General features: G+C 31.8%; 1 long non-coding RNA gene across 1 annotated transcript in view; it reads left to right on the top strand.

Moving 5' to 3' along the window:
* LOC106149459 overlaps positions 1 to 13,579 on the top strand; it is a 30,730-nt gene extending 17,151 nt beyond the window's left edge. Inside the window, exons 3-4 of the long non-coding RNA XR_001235655.1 lie at positions 12,605 to 12,740; positions 13,390 to 13,579. This is a non-coding gene — a long non-coding RNA (uncharacterized LOC106149459). The remainder of the gene's footprint in view (positions 1 to 12,604; positions 12,741 to 13,389) is intronic.
* Positions 13,580 to 14,560: the final 981 nt, after the last annotated feature.

Raw genomic sequence — 14,560 nt, 5'->3', positions numbered from 1 at the left:
TTTTTATGCCTCAAATCTTAGGGATTTCTATTTTGAAGCTTTTGCAAACAAAAAAATTCAAATGAGAATTTATAAAAGTATTATATTCTTATATGAATATTAGATTTATTTTAAAGAGGCTTATTTCCAAGCATATTATTAGTAAATAGAAATTTCAAAAACTTCTTCTGGCTTGAAAGTGCCTGTGGTCTGCCAAGAAGGGGTAATATTCTTGGGTCACACAAAATGTAAAAGTAATATGCCAAGAGAAAACAAACCTTAGAAAATAGCAGATTAGTTCAAATTTCTGAGCTAACTCTTTAATGTCAATCATTGGGTAAGCAAAAATATTTACAATAAGCCTTTTACAGCAATTCTTTAGTGATACTTCAATCAGTGCCTCTGATGAATCGAACTACAGTATTTAATACATATTCTGAGAAGGGATAGAATAATGCAACTTAAGGCATATCAGATTTAACTGACTTTTATTCTTTTGGTGCTCTTATCCAACCTGGTAGTTTTTTCCCCTTTGGTTTTTGTGGATCAGATTGAAAAGGAAATATGATTTTATTCATGAAGGTAGCTCTTCATGGATGGATTAGCTATACAATATCACCTGTGGCACTAGCTCTGCTTGTGATAGAAATTTCAGTAGTTTTTTTTTTTTTCTTTTTTTCCTACCTTTGCCTGGTTACACAATAACACAGAGCGCTATCACTGGCTGTCATCGCAGCAGAGCAGATGCTCCCCGGTTTCTATAATCCCCACCTGCATTACTTTGTGTCCCTGACTTCAAGACCCACCATCAAGAGGTCCTAATGTCTGTCACCTGTGCTCTCTCTCAAAGCACCGTGCCTATTTTCTTTGTCTGCTGTAGACTACCGTATTAAAGGGAAGCAGTGTATGAATGCTAGATAAAAGGAAAGCAACTAAAATCAGTAGACATGCCTTTTGAGCTACAGAGGAGTCAGCATTTAATACAGACATTTAATTCCTTGGTTTTCACTCAAAATATATAACAGACTTTGACATAGATAAGCTTGCACTGACAAGACCGTCCAGTACACTAAGCTATTACTAACATTTACTGTGCAAATATATTTTTCAAATTGAAGCTGTGTCAGAAAAATTATTTTCAAAATCTTTTTAAATTACATCCATGTATTTGTACTAAAGAAATTATATAAAATATTTAGATGTAAAAGTGAAGTGGAAAATAGCTGATAGGAAATGGGTGTTATTGATTTTGCAAAATTTTAATAAACTTAAATGATAAATTTATATAGCACAAAAGTTATCTTGTAGGTCATCTATATAGTATTTTTAATTGGGCATGAGAAAAGCTATTCAACTGGGCATAAGAAAAGCTATTTATCTTTGTGGTTATATAATTGCTTTCTTACATTATATATTTTTCCACTCAATTTTTACCTTAAGTTAAGGAAAAAGATAACTGTTAGAAACCCATCATGGAGTGAAAAATTTAAAAAGTAGATTGAACACTCAGAAATTTAGAAGCTCTTCAATTTGAAATTTAGCCATCAGAATATTAATAATTTTATTGGATTAGTTACCATATTAAAAACAAAAATGCTTCTCTATTTGATACAACTTTGATAAAATTACAATACTGATCTTGTAAGGAGTTTGACTTGACTTGTGCATTACACACTGTATTAATTCTTGTAAAATAATCTATTTGATGAAACTCAAGTCTTTGTAATAGAATTATTATTTATAAGAGACACATATGAAAATGAGAATTATACATTAGTCCTCTTTTGAAAATATATTGAATGTATCTCAAAGAATATAAAATTTATCCAAATAGTGTATAAATAATGCATAACATTATTAATACAGAAAAAAACACAATTTGTTAAACCATGTCCAAAATATTTATACACATATCAAATACATTGATTTATTAAATTAAAAATGTAATCATGTCTATTTGAAAATACTGATTATGTTTATCTTTGTTGAAATAAAATTAATAATTAAATCACTTTATTTCCTTAAAACATCATAACTTAGTCTGCATTTTAAATTGATCACTAATCCCAGCACTCGGGAGGCTGAGGCAGACTGATCGTTCCGCGTTCGAGACCAGCCTGGGCTACAAAGTGAGTTCAAGGCCAGCCTGAACTGCATAGTGAGACCCTGTCTCAAAAAGACAAAAATAAAAAATAAAAAAATAAACTGATCACATAAATCTAAAACCATACTATGTTAAATTTAATAGTTGAAAAATTCAATTGTCAATGTTTTAAAAGAAAAATATCTTAAACTTTTGTCATTTTTTCATTTATTTATTTTAATTGATGACTAACATTTGTATGTATTTGTAGAATATAATGTGATCTTTTGATCTATTTATATGCTTCAGGAAATAGTCAATCTAATATCATTGGCTGTTGACTTTATGACCCAAAGATCCCTACAGAAGTTGGAAAAATTCACCTCCCAGGTTTATTTTAATTAAATAATTGATTTTATTTAATTGATATAAGATATGCCTAGTTTGCACAAGGCCCTCGTTTAAATCATCAGCTCAACCTAAATAAATAAATAAATCCTAATTTTCAAAGGTTGATTAAAGTGATGTTTGTATTGGTAAATCCATTTTCAAATTCCATCTAAAAAATAAGAAATTTTATTTTCTATTTAGAAAATATCTTTAAAATGAAATTATATTTGATTTATTTTTGTGACAAGTTAGTTAGACTTTAATGTGAAGTATATTAAATGCATGCAAAATAAAGAATTTGAAGAATATAGTTTTCCATTTATAATAATGACTATCACATTGTCTGTACAGTCAGAAAAAGTCAAGAGGAAAGTTAAAGGGATAATTGCTAAACCAGTCTATTAATACAGGATACTAAAGCAATTCATTTGGTAAGTACAAGACAATTTGGTTCACTGTTTTTCTTGGCTAAGAGTTAAAGAAAATAACCATTCAAAGTTCTGTTTAATTCTCTCAGTATATAAGATAATGTGTGTGTTGATGTATATGTTTGTATACAAGTGTGCAGGTAATTTTTAAAGATTTGAAAATATCATACATTTTTCTGCAACTAAAAATAATCTGAAAGTTGAGAATGAATCTGAACCTAGACTAGTTTTCATATGCCAATATAGAAAATACTTTCTGAAGTAAGGAAATACCCAGATATAGATTTTATCATATAAAATTTGGTGTTCCAGTATATTTCTAGGTGCTTATTTTAAATAATACATTTACTAGGAGTCATTTCTGAATGAATTACATTTTTCCCTTAATCCATTAGTGTATTGAGGATTATTCTAACCATACATTTTTAAATATATATTCTGCCCATTCTAATAGTCTTTAAAGTTCAACATGAACAGTTATTAATTTCAGCCCCTCCAAATTCAAAGACCCAATCCAAAAATGGGCAGCGGAGATGAATACACACTTCTCAGACAAGGAGATACAAATGTCAAATAAATATATGAGAAAATATTCAGCATCATTAGTCATTCGAGAAATGCAAATTAAAACAACACTGAGATTCCACCTTACCCCGGTAAGAATGGCTGGCATTAAGAAATCAACCAATAACAAATGCTGGCGAGGCTGTGGAGAAATAAGAACCCTTCTCCACTGCTGGTGGGAATGCAGACTGGTGAAACCACTGTGGAAATCAGTTTGGAGATTCCTCCGAAAACTAGGTTTAGAGGTCCCATTCAACCCAGCTATCCCCCTGCTGGGCATTTTCCCAGAAGATCTAAAAACATCATATCACAGTGATATATGTGCACCTATGTTCATAGCAGCACAATTTGCAATTGCCAAAATGTGGAAGCAACCCAAATGTCCATCCACCGAGGACTGGATAAGAAAATTGTGGTACTTTTATATAATGGAATATTACTCAGCTGTAAAGAAAGATAAACTCCAGGCTTTTATAGGCAAATGGTCACAACTAGAGACCATACTCATAAGTGAAATAAATCAATCACACACGTGCAAGCATCGCATTGTTTCACTAGTGTAAATCTTGAAAGAGTTAATTTAAATTCAGAGGTATGATAGACACTGTGAAATGATAGGAAACCGCTGAAGCATAAAGGGCAACTGGGATGTGGGAAAAGAGAAGGGAAAGAAGGAAAAATTTTGTATGTGTGTATATACATGACAGTTAACATGGTTGTTCTTCTGTCTTCTATTTCTATGCTGAAAGAAACTGTCAATGAGTCTTTGGTTGAACAGTATTGCATGTCTATATCTGTTTTCATGAGAAGCCACTTTGAAGATATCAATATGTAATACAACCACCATTGTTAATTCCCTACCACTTTGTTTGTAACTCTGTATTGTCTGTACTGTGCTTGTGATATGTTGTAAAATGTTGTATGTCTGTTAATGTTTTCCTCCTTTTATTTTTAAAATAAAAAAAGAAATATAACATGAATAGTTATTAACTAAGTATAGAACTATATTGATTAATATAGGATATCATACTTAATTTTCAGTACAGCATCATAAAATGCTTAATTTTTGTTAGAAATTAGTTCATCCATTCTGCTCAAGACCTATTCCTACTGAAACTACTTTCAAGTAACTTGTTTTTTTGGTGAAACCACAATGCAGCAATAGATTAGATTACTTTTATTTGAGAGGAAAAAAATCTCTCTCCTCTGAGTGACATTAAATGAATGATTTTACAAGTGTTATGCTGGAAAGGTTTATATTCATCATGTTTACTTTATCTATGCGAAGTTACTGTTATGGCTTAGATCTAACATATTCTCACAAATTTTTGTACCTGGAAGATGACTAGGTCTTTAGGATACACTACTCAGGGATGGATTGCTCAGTTGAGTCCAGTAGCTGAATATGGTATAGGAGATGGCTCCTACTTGGAGGTGGGTCACTGGGGGCCCGAACTGGAAGGGAGTAATCCTTTGTCCAGCTCTTTCCTTCTCTCTCCACTTCCTGGCTGCCATGGTTGAGCATATTTTCTTCCTCCATGATCTTCTGTCATTGGTTTCTGACTTGAAGCCAGCCACAAATATGCTGAAACCATGAACTGAAACAAACCTCTCTTTTAAATTGTGAGTGCAAGGTATTGTGTCCCAGCCATGGAAAAGTGGTTAACACAGATGTTGAATGATGTCATCTGACTTGCACTCTTTCATAATGGTCTCAGTGGTAACACTATTGTACAAACAAATGCCAGTATATTATTTCCTAATGTTGAACTTATACATAGCCATAAATCCTCATTTTGAGGCAAGAAAGGTGGAGTTTTGTTCAAACTGTATTAAAGAAGGCTATCCTTGTATCTGCTACATCTTTGAACATGTGTTAAAAAATTGAGACGATTCTTTTGATCATATTAAGAATAACACTATTTCCACTTCTACTACTAGTCACTAATTCTTTTAAATGAATTACCAATTTCCCAAAGAAAATCTATAATACAATAGATAACATCATGAGATGATATAAAATGCTTGCCAAGCTAATAATAAATCATGACTATAAAATATTATTTTCCAAAATCAGTATCATATTTTGCAATAAAAAGTACTAATGCATATTTCAACCTGGATGGACATTGAAAACACTATGATAAGCGAAAAAAAAGTCACAGTGAAAGTTTCCATAGTGTATAGCTTCATACATATGACAGTCTCGAAGAAAGCAAATTTATAGAGACATAAAGTATATTAATGGTCATTAAATACTCGGAGCGATGGATAAGGAGTGAATATGGATGGATATTGTTTTCTTCTAAAATTGGATGGCAATTGTTGTGCAATTCTGCTAACATATTAAAGTATTAATTTATAGGTGGAATTATTCACCAATAAAAATAAAAAAACCCATCAAGGTACAAAGAGACGTGGAAGGACTTTAAATGCATATTGGTCATAATGAAAAGATAGTGTGAAAAAACTACATACAATAAACAAGCAACTATGTGACCCAGAAAGGCAAACAATAGACAGTAAATAGCCCACTACTTTTCCCAGAATTTAGGGTAGTGATTTGGGAACATAGGAAAATTTTAGAGAAGTTATGTTATTTTGTACCATATATACCAATATAATGATATTATATGTTTGAAAAATTTACAGAACTATGCAACACAGAGTGAACTTTAAAGCCATCTTTATTAATATTAGCATATTAGAAGTGATTTATAACAAACATTTCACAGAAATTGAAAATATTAATAGGAAAAAGTTATATATGGGCATAGGGTAGAGTAGAGATGATCATTGTATTTTATTCTCAGCTTTCTGTGAACTTAACTGGCTCTATGAAATAAAATCCATTCATTTAAAAAATTGATTTCTCAGTTTTACAGATAAGTTAATTTAAAAAATGACATTTTGAAATCTCTCCTCAGTTCTGAATAAAAGTAATACATTTAGGAAATATTCCATAAGTACTTATGTAAATTCTGATATAAAAATCATCCTCTCTTTGGGAGGAGAGCTCTCACACTGATATCTCAGTTATCTGAATTTGATACACAGGAAAACAAGGAAAGTGAAAAACAAGGAGGGAATGGAGAGGTACTTGGTAATTCTAATTTTTATGCTGAGCCTTTCTGAAAGACATGATTTGAGCACCCCAGAGAGTTTCGAATGTATTTTTGACACTGTGATAACAAATGGCTTGAGATCAGTAAATTTTCTAGTCTCATTTTTCTTCTCTATTTTCACAAGGGGTTAATTGAGAAAGACACTAAGATCTCTTCTAGGTATGGAAGGATAACCTTGGTGAATAAACACAAATCCTTCTACTAAGTAAGCTTTTAGTAAAATATTCTAGCTGAAAGTAAGTGAGTCTTGTGTGGATTTCCCAGTAATCTCCCTCCAAAATGTGAAGCACAATGATAAAAGAAATAGACTCAAATTACAAAATAAGTTAGCCTAAAAATGCATATGTGGGGGCTGGGGATTTAGCTCAGCAGCACATAGCCTGCCTGGCAAGCACAAGGTCATGAATTCAATTCCCGGCACCGGAAAAAAAACCAAAACAACAACAAAAGAACCGCATATGCGTCAGACTCAAGGATGTTTTCTGGGCTTAATATTTCATATCTTTGTAGAAACTAAATAAAAATCTTAGCTTATTGCTTGAAAGTGTTTTCACTGTTTCTGGGCAAATGGCCATATTATATTTATGTTTTGAGGATGAAGTTTATGAAAGAAATTCCATTCTAAAATATTTATTTCTTTGGATCTTTTATATATTTCTCAACCCAATGTAAATATGGAGGAAAATGTCATACATGGCATTTTAAAAAATCATGATGCATTAAGGTCAAAGAAATTATCTAACACTAATTAAATTTTACAGTTACTAACCTGACTGAGAAGTAGCTCGTGCATGCCACTTGTGCTATTCAGAGATTATGGAAAGTGATACAGCAACCCTCATTAAAATATTCTCCTATGGCTGGGGATATAGCTCAGTGGCGTAAGTGCCTGCCTGGCAAGTGCAAGGTCATGAGTTCAATCCCTGGTACCGCAAAAAAAAAAAAAAAAGTTCTCCTATCCTGAAATATGTTGATTATGAATGTGTCTATTCTTCCAAAGTCTAGAATCACTAGTTTATAAGTGATATAAGAATGTACTGTATGTACTAGCGTGTTGTTCACTGAAAATTTAAGAATAAAAAAGAATAAAATACTTCATATGGTTTTTCATCAAAAATATTTATTGATAGTACCCAATACATGGAAGACATAGAGATTTTATACATTTGAGGTGAGAGAATTCTTTTTTTGGGGGGGGGTACAGAGAATCACACTCAGGGCCTCACGCTTCTCAGGCAGCCACTGTGCTGCTGAGCTATATTCTTAACTAGGTGAGATACTACTTTATTTACATTTTTTTTTTTTTTTTTTTGGTTTTTCTTCGGTACCGGGAACCGAACTCAAGACCTTGCGCTTGCCAGGCAGGCGCTTTTTGCCGCTGAGCTAAATCCCCAGCCCCTACTTTATTAACATTTTGTGGTTAAATTAAGTCTTGAATGCTCTAGCTCAGGAAGGAGATGAAAGGAGAGAAAGGGAAGATAAAGTGATATTGTTTGCATACATGTAAGTTTTAAAACTGGTATTGTTGCATGTATAAATCATATTCATTTTCATTAATAAACCCTATCCTATAATTATTCAGAAAATAAATTAATGTAAACCATATTTCGGAGATATAAGTATAAGAAAGAAAAAATTTTTGAATATTAACAGCATCTAAGATATCCAAAAACAATGTTATGTTTTCTCTTTATATATAATCTAAAATTTTTGTAAAATATTTAAGAATGAAGAGTGAAGAAATCCTACTAAAATATTAACTTTTGAAGTGACAGCTAAGTTATCTGCCTTGAAAATATGTGAAAAGAAGTGAGATTATGAAAGAAATTATATATTGGATTTATGGCATGGCTAGTTTTGGGAAACATTTTTATTCCATTTCTCACCAGCATAAAAATGAAAAAACTCTAAATATACATAAATAAATATAAATATTTATAAAAATATGTATAAATAAATATAAAACAGCATTTGTCTAATAAACTTTGCATGAGAAATATTTCATGTACTCTTTACTATCTAATGTTGCTTATTTATTGTCCCTTGCAAGACATGTGAACACATTAGAAATCATCTTTCCATAGAATTTTTAATACTCAAGAAGAAAAAAGTTCATTTGTGAATGCATAATGTACTCTCTGACTTCTAGCTTCTTAGTAGTGGACAAGCCCATGACTGTGAAAAGATTGTAACCTAAACCATAAGGTGTATAGATCTCTGTAGTTAAAAATTTAGCAGAGGGACTCCCTCAATACTGTTCAGAAATGCAATAAACATTCATGACTCTCCAGAGACAGAATAAACACAAAAATATGCATTGCTCAGTCAAGTCCTACAGTATTCAATAGCTAAATTTAAAAATTTAATGCATTGCCCTTCCTTCTTTTAGCAATATTTTATAGGAATTAGTTATTAATTTAAGAAAAAGAAACATAATAAATCTTTACAGACCACAATGCAAGTCTTAAGTGATATATGGGGTGCTAGAAATTCAAAGATACTAGAAAAATCTTTCCTTAAAAAAATTTAAAGTTCAGTTAAAATATCATCTCAGTGACTAAGTTCTACAGTTTCAGTATGCTAACTTTACAGTGTACCTCACTCAAATTTCTTAGTAAACTGTCAAATGACAGGGCATGATGAAATTTGGAATTTTTTTTCAAATGGAAATAGTAGACTAAAGATATATTTTAGAATTCTCTTTGTCTCTTCCTGAATCTAAACACATTAGTTTTACTCATAGCTCTGGGAAAACATTCCTAAACAAGTGTTAATAGTGTCCGTTCATTACTTTGCCTCATATTTTATTATAGAAATATTACACTGAATTTTCATCTCTGAGAAACATCTCTCCCACAAAGTCTCAAGTATAATGTGATGTTTTATCAAAGGCTGTTTCATCTCTAAAATACTAAAAGATAAATTTGGGAAATCTTAGAATTTTTCTGAATATTTTGTTCTTGTACATATGTAAAAATGTACACCCAGATTTAATGATACTTCTATTAAGGATAATACTCAGTTAGTTTTAATATAATTCTTGATGTTAGAAATCCAGAATGTTTTCTCATAACGAATTTTATGTAGGAATAATTTATCATGTGTTTTCACTTAAAATAAATAATAAAGGCCTCACACTACAGAATTACTAGTGCTGGGGGAAGTTGAAAAATACAAAAATGATAAAAGATATTTTCTTTGGCACGACACTCTGGGTAGTCTTTTACCTCCAATGTGACAGAATAATAGAAAATTACACAAAGATATTCCTATTCAGTTTTTAGCTATCGGTCCTTTGATCTTTGGAGTGCATATTAAATTTTCTAATTTAAAACATGCTAAATGACTTCTTATAGCCAATGGCAATGGCTGTATCTAATGAATATTACTTCTAAAAACTATAATTCAAAAGATGCTGTTCCATTCAATGCAAGTTTGTCCACTTAAAATATGTAGAAAATTGAATTTTTAATTTAATCACCCTGAAGCTATGAATTTTGTGCTCATGAAAGAAAGAGATTAAGACTGAATAGAGAGAGGAGGTTCCCATCCTGCTTTGCTGGTACATTTAAGATCTCACCTGAAGGGGCCACCCTGTGCTACACTGAACAATGCTTTTCACATGGTTATTAAATCCCATGGACAACAAAATAATAGGCCAGTGGATTTCACTTAGGACTTTCTTTAGCTCATTAAGTCTTGGGGTTTCCTTATGGAAAGTCAAACATGCTGTATTTTTCTTACAATAGGGCAGTAGGTATACTGAGTTTGATAAAAGCACTACTACATATATCAAATTGTAATTTTGAGTTAAAAACATTTTTCATAAAGAAAAGAACCAAAAATATTGTCTAACTGCTAAAAATGCACTATGAAAATTATTCAGAAGTAGTAGCCACATACAAATGACATTATGGTTTATCTATGAAAACCATTAATTAAAGTAAAACTCCTCAAATTATTTGTAAGATTATATTTAGATTTTATGTTATAAGATTATCTTTCATTTTGCAAATCTCGTTTCTTGACATCCAAGATAAGTTACCTAAACTTCCTTAAGCGTTTTTAATGATCAACTTTTGCAAAGTAAAATTTGACAAGGAGGGAAATTTAAAAATTGATAAGAAATAGAAATAGAAACCACATTACAGCTGGTTTTTATTGTTTCAACATTTTATCCTTTATATACTGAATAAATTATCCTGATACCACAAGGAGAAAGAAAGAACACGTAGAAAAGTGTTTATAAGAAACATATACGAGGATTGAGTTCTTCAACTGCAAAATCAATTGGATTCTAATGAAACTGCTCCATATAAGCCAGGTAAAAAGTCCAGCTGACAGGGAGATAAAGTGTCACAAACTATCAGCGAAGAGCAAACAATCAATGAAATGTTAGTGGGAAAACAAACTTTCTTCTCTATCTTCAACTAGGCAAACACCAGGAATTTCAAAAGCTACAAAAGTGTAACCCTACTGATAATGACAAAACAACAGAGTTGATTATTCAATATGCCAATGTAGAAAGCTTCAAAGTTTCCTGATTACATATAATCACTTCCATTCATAAGGAAATGTTGACTTCTTTTGATTTGTGTTTAATCCTTATCTTGGAAAATGTATAATTATCAAATAGTATAATCACACACACACTTCAAACACTCATTAAATTCTTTTTGTTACAATTGGATGAAATAACTACCCTATCACCCGCTAATTCAAAGTTAGCACAACAAACTTTGGGGATTGATAAAGATTAGTCATTGCAAGAATGTGTCAGGTACCAAAGATTAAATTAAGTTTATCTGTTCAGATATGTAGTGGTCAAATACAAGGGAAAAATTCAGGAACAAGATATGCTGATGTTTTATTCATGATATTTAAATAGTTTTTTATTATTCAGAGTCAATAAAATCCAACAAGCAGATCAGTGAACTAAGTGTAAAAATAGCTAAAAACTTGGAATCATCAAATTTTACAAATGGAAGGAAGCTTCAAATGTTTTTTATACATCTCTTTTGAAGATGAAGTGACCTATGCTTTAAAGAGATGTATGTGGCTTTATGTTTGAATGGTAGAGCCAATTATGAACACAGCCTGAGCCTGGTCTCATTTGCTTTCTTGATTTCCATGTCTGGTTGGAGTTGAATTTTCATCGTCAAATCCATTATTGCTATTTATCATCAGAGTAGTAAACTGTGATGCACTCTCACATCGCTTCTATTTAATGCACTGAAGTTAATACCTCTGTTTTGCTACTGTCCTAGAAATGTTAGTCACCCATAGTATGGTATGATGTGCTTTCAGTCATGTGTTTTAGCTTTGGTCATATATGATCACAGCTAGTAATCTGTAGGTAAGCAGCATTTTCATTATCTAATTTTGAAAATATTATGTTTCAACCATATTCTGATATATTTTCTGTAATTCCTTAAATTATAGCTAAAGAAAATTTTAATAAGTTCATAGCCTAACAATGTTCAGTCGGGTCAATGAGTTTACAATGGCTTCTTTAATAAAGGAAGTTTGACAGTCTAGATTTTCTGCACTATGGAAAAGAAAGGAGAGATTAAAAATTTATTATACAGAGAGAAATATTCCTACTGTTGTTAAAAAGTAGATTTTGTCAATTTATTTGCTTCTTTTACAAGGAATGAATCAAATATTTTTAGCAAATTTGCAGTAAGGTTGAATCACCAAATGCAGACAAATTAAACCCTAGCATTCTGAAAGAACTTTAAGATATTATTAGAAAGCCATTATTTATAATTTTTAAGAAGGATAATGTTTTGGAATTCTAGCAAAAGAAATGAGATAGAATGTCTGTCTGTCTCTCAGAATCATAAAGGTAAATCCTGTAAATTACAGTAAGTCCTTGACTTACTAAGTGTTCCATTCTGAAAGCATGTTCATAAATTGGATTCAGTCATTAAATCTGACAAGGTGAGTCTTATACACCTCTGATGCAAATGTATAATGTAAAGCATAAAAGAACCAACCCCTCATATCACCACTGCTTTTCATCTTGCTTTCAGACACCCTGGGCTCTGACTGAGCACTGTACTACTGCACATTACCGCACTGTATAGTAAGCACACCGCAGCGCAACTGCGACACGGACCAGCAGACACATGAGCTACTTCCGTGATTTGTTCACATCTGTAATGCAAGGTCTGTTCCTATTGGTGAAAGTTTACAACTGAATGTTCATAAGTTGGGAGCTTACATATATATTTTAGAATATAATTACACATATATAAATATGTTATACATACATATATTATACATAGATACATTATACATATATACAGAAATATATATATGTATATATCAAGAGTCTCTGGAAGAATTAGCAAAATGAATATCTAAAGAGAAATTTATTGATGTCAAAGCATGCCAAGTCTTTTCTTTATATTTAAAATAGTTTTACTATTATTGCAAATTAAAGAAAGTGTATACATTTTCATTTAAGTAATGCAAATTACAGAGTTTTCATGATATTACTTAAAATCAATGAAAAATGTATACAGTGGTGGAACCACTGTATTCAGTGGTGCTGGGTGTGGGAGTAAAATGTATTCAGTGGTGGAACCTAGAGAGTCTGTGCCAGCAGGATGAAGGTTCTGTGCTAGCAGGTTGAGGGATCTGAACTGGAGCCAGGAAGCAACACACAATGTTAGAACCAGAGTTACCACAGCCATCTTCTGCAACAGTAAGGTCCCGAGCTTCTCCAATGATGAGGAAAGCTGAGTTCCCATCAGGGAAGCCAATATGACAAGCTTCTCCAGGAGACTGATCAGTGCACCATCTTCCCCTCCAGATCCAGGAAGCGATGCTTAAAGTGAAGACCAAAGCTCCCCCAAAGTGAACAGAAGCCATCCTCAGCGACAACAAGCTCCTCGGACGATGAGAACAGCTAGTTCCTCAGAAAAGCCAGTATGATCATCTCCTCCAACAGAATACCCCAGAGAAAGGGTGGCTTGCTACCAGCTTCCCACCAGCTTCTAACAGCTCCCAACAGCCCTTCTTCTTCTCCAGTTCTGCCTCTTATGCTACCAGCAACAATCCTCAGGTGGGCCTCCAACACCCAGCACCACGTTGATTCAATTCATCTGGGTGTTACAAGTTGTGCACCAGTTGTCAGTCCACCACACCATGCAAAATAAAGGTTCATTGAAAAGAAAGTATGATGTGTGAGCAACAGTGAAAGGAACACTGTATGTTGTATGATGTTTGTATGTTGCTTGATCAATTTTACATCCCTATATCTGGTAATCTGAGCAATTATTTTAAAAATAACAATATGCAATATAATAACCATTGTTAATTTCCTATTGTCTTGTTTTGAAATTCTGCATTGTGTTTATTTTTTAAAATTGTCTTTAAAATAAAAAGAAATTTAAATTAAAAATTAATTTAAATCAAAATTAAAGTAAAGCAAATTTAAAAAGATGTCCTAGAAAAAAAAAATCTATTTTATAATTTCATTGACTTTTTGGAAAAAAATGAGAATAATAAATTTAAAATAACTTGCTCAATCCAAAAGTTAAACAAATGATACAGAAGAAAAGATTCCCAACTTTGGAAATTTTTACATGGTAAATAAATGACTGTCAGTTATAAATGTGCAGAAGGTATTATTAAACTGGAAAAACTGGAAAATTATTAAACTGGAATTAAATACCATAAAATTCCTTTTTATGGTTTTTACTTCTTAATCCATGGCCACTTTCTCAAATTTAATATATAAAGCAGTTATTTCACACCACTTCTTCGTATGTCAGTTCTTTATCTTCCTGGACAATTTCTCACCTGGAGTTTTTGTTGTAGAAGTGACAAGATTTGTGTAATGTGGCTAATCAGTTTTATAACCACCTTTACAGTAGTATGATCATGTTAGTTTTAACAAATTATGATATATGCATTCCTTTTTGTTACTGATGAGGCTAGGGATTGATACATGATCAGTTGCTACTAGCAAGTTAGAAGTC

Source organism: Chinchilla lanigera, unplaced genomic scaffold (genome assembly GCF_000276665.1).
Source record: "Chinchilla lanigera isolate Chin_1 unplaced genomic scaffold, ChiLan1.0 scaffold00045, whole genome shotgun sequence".
Classification (NCBI taxonomy): Eukaryota; Metazoa; Chordata; class Mammalia; order Rodentia; family Chinchillidae; genus Chinchilla; species Chinchilla lanigera.
This window is presented reverse-complemented; position numbering and strand designations above follow the sequence as displayed.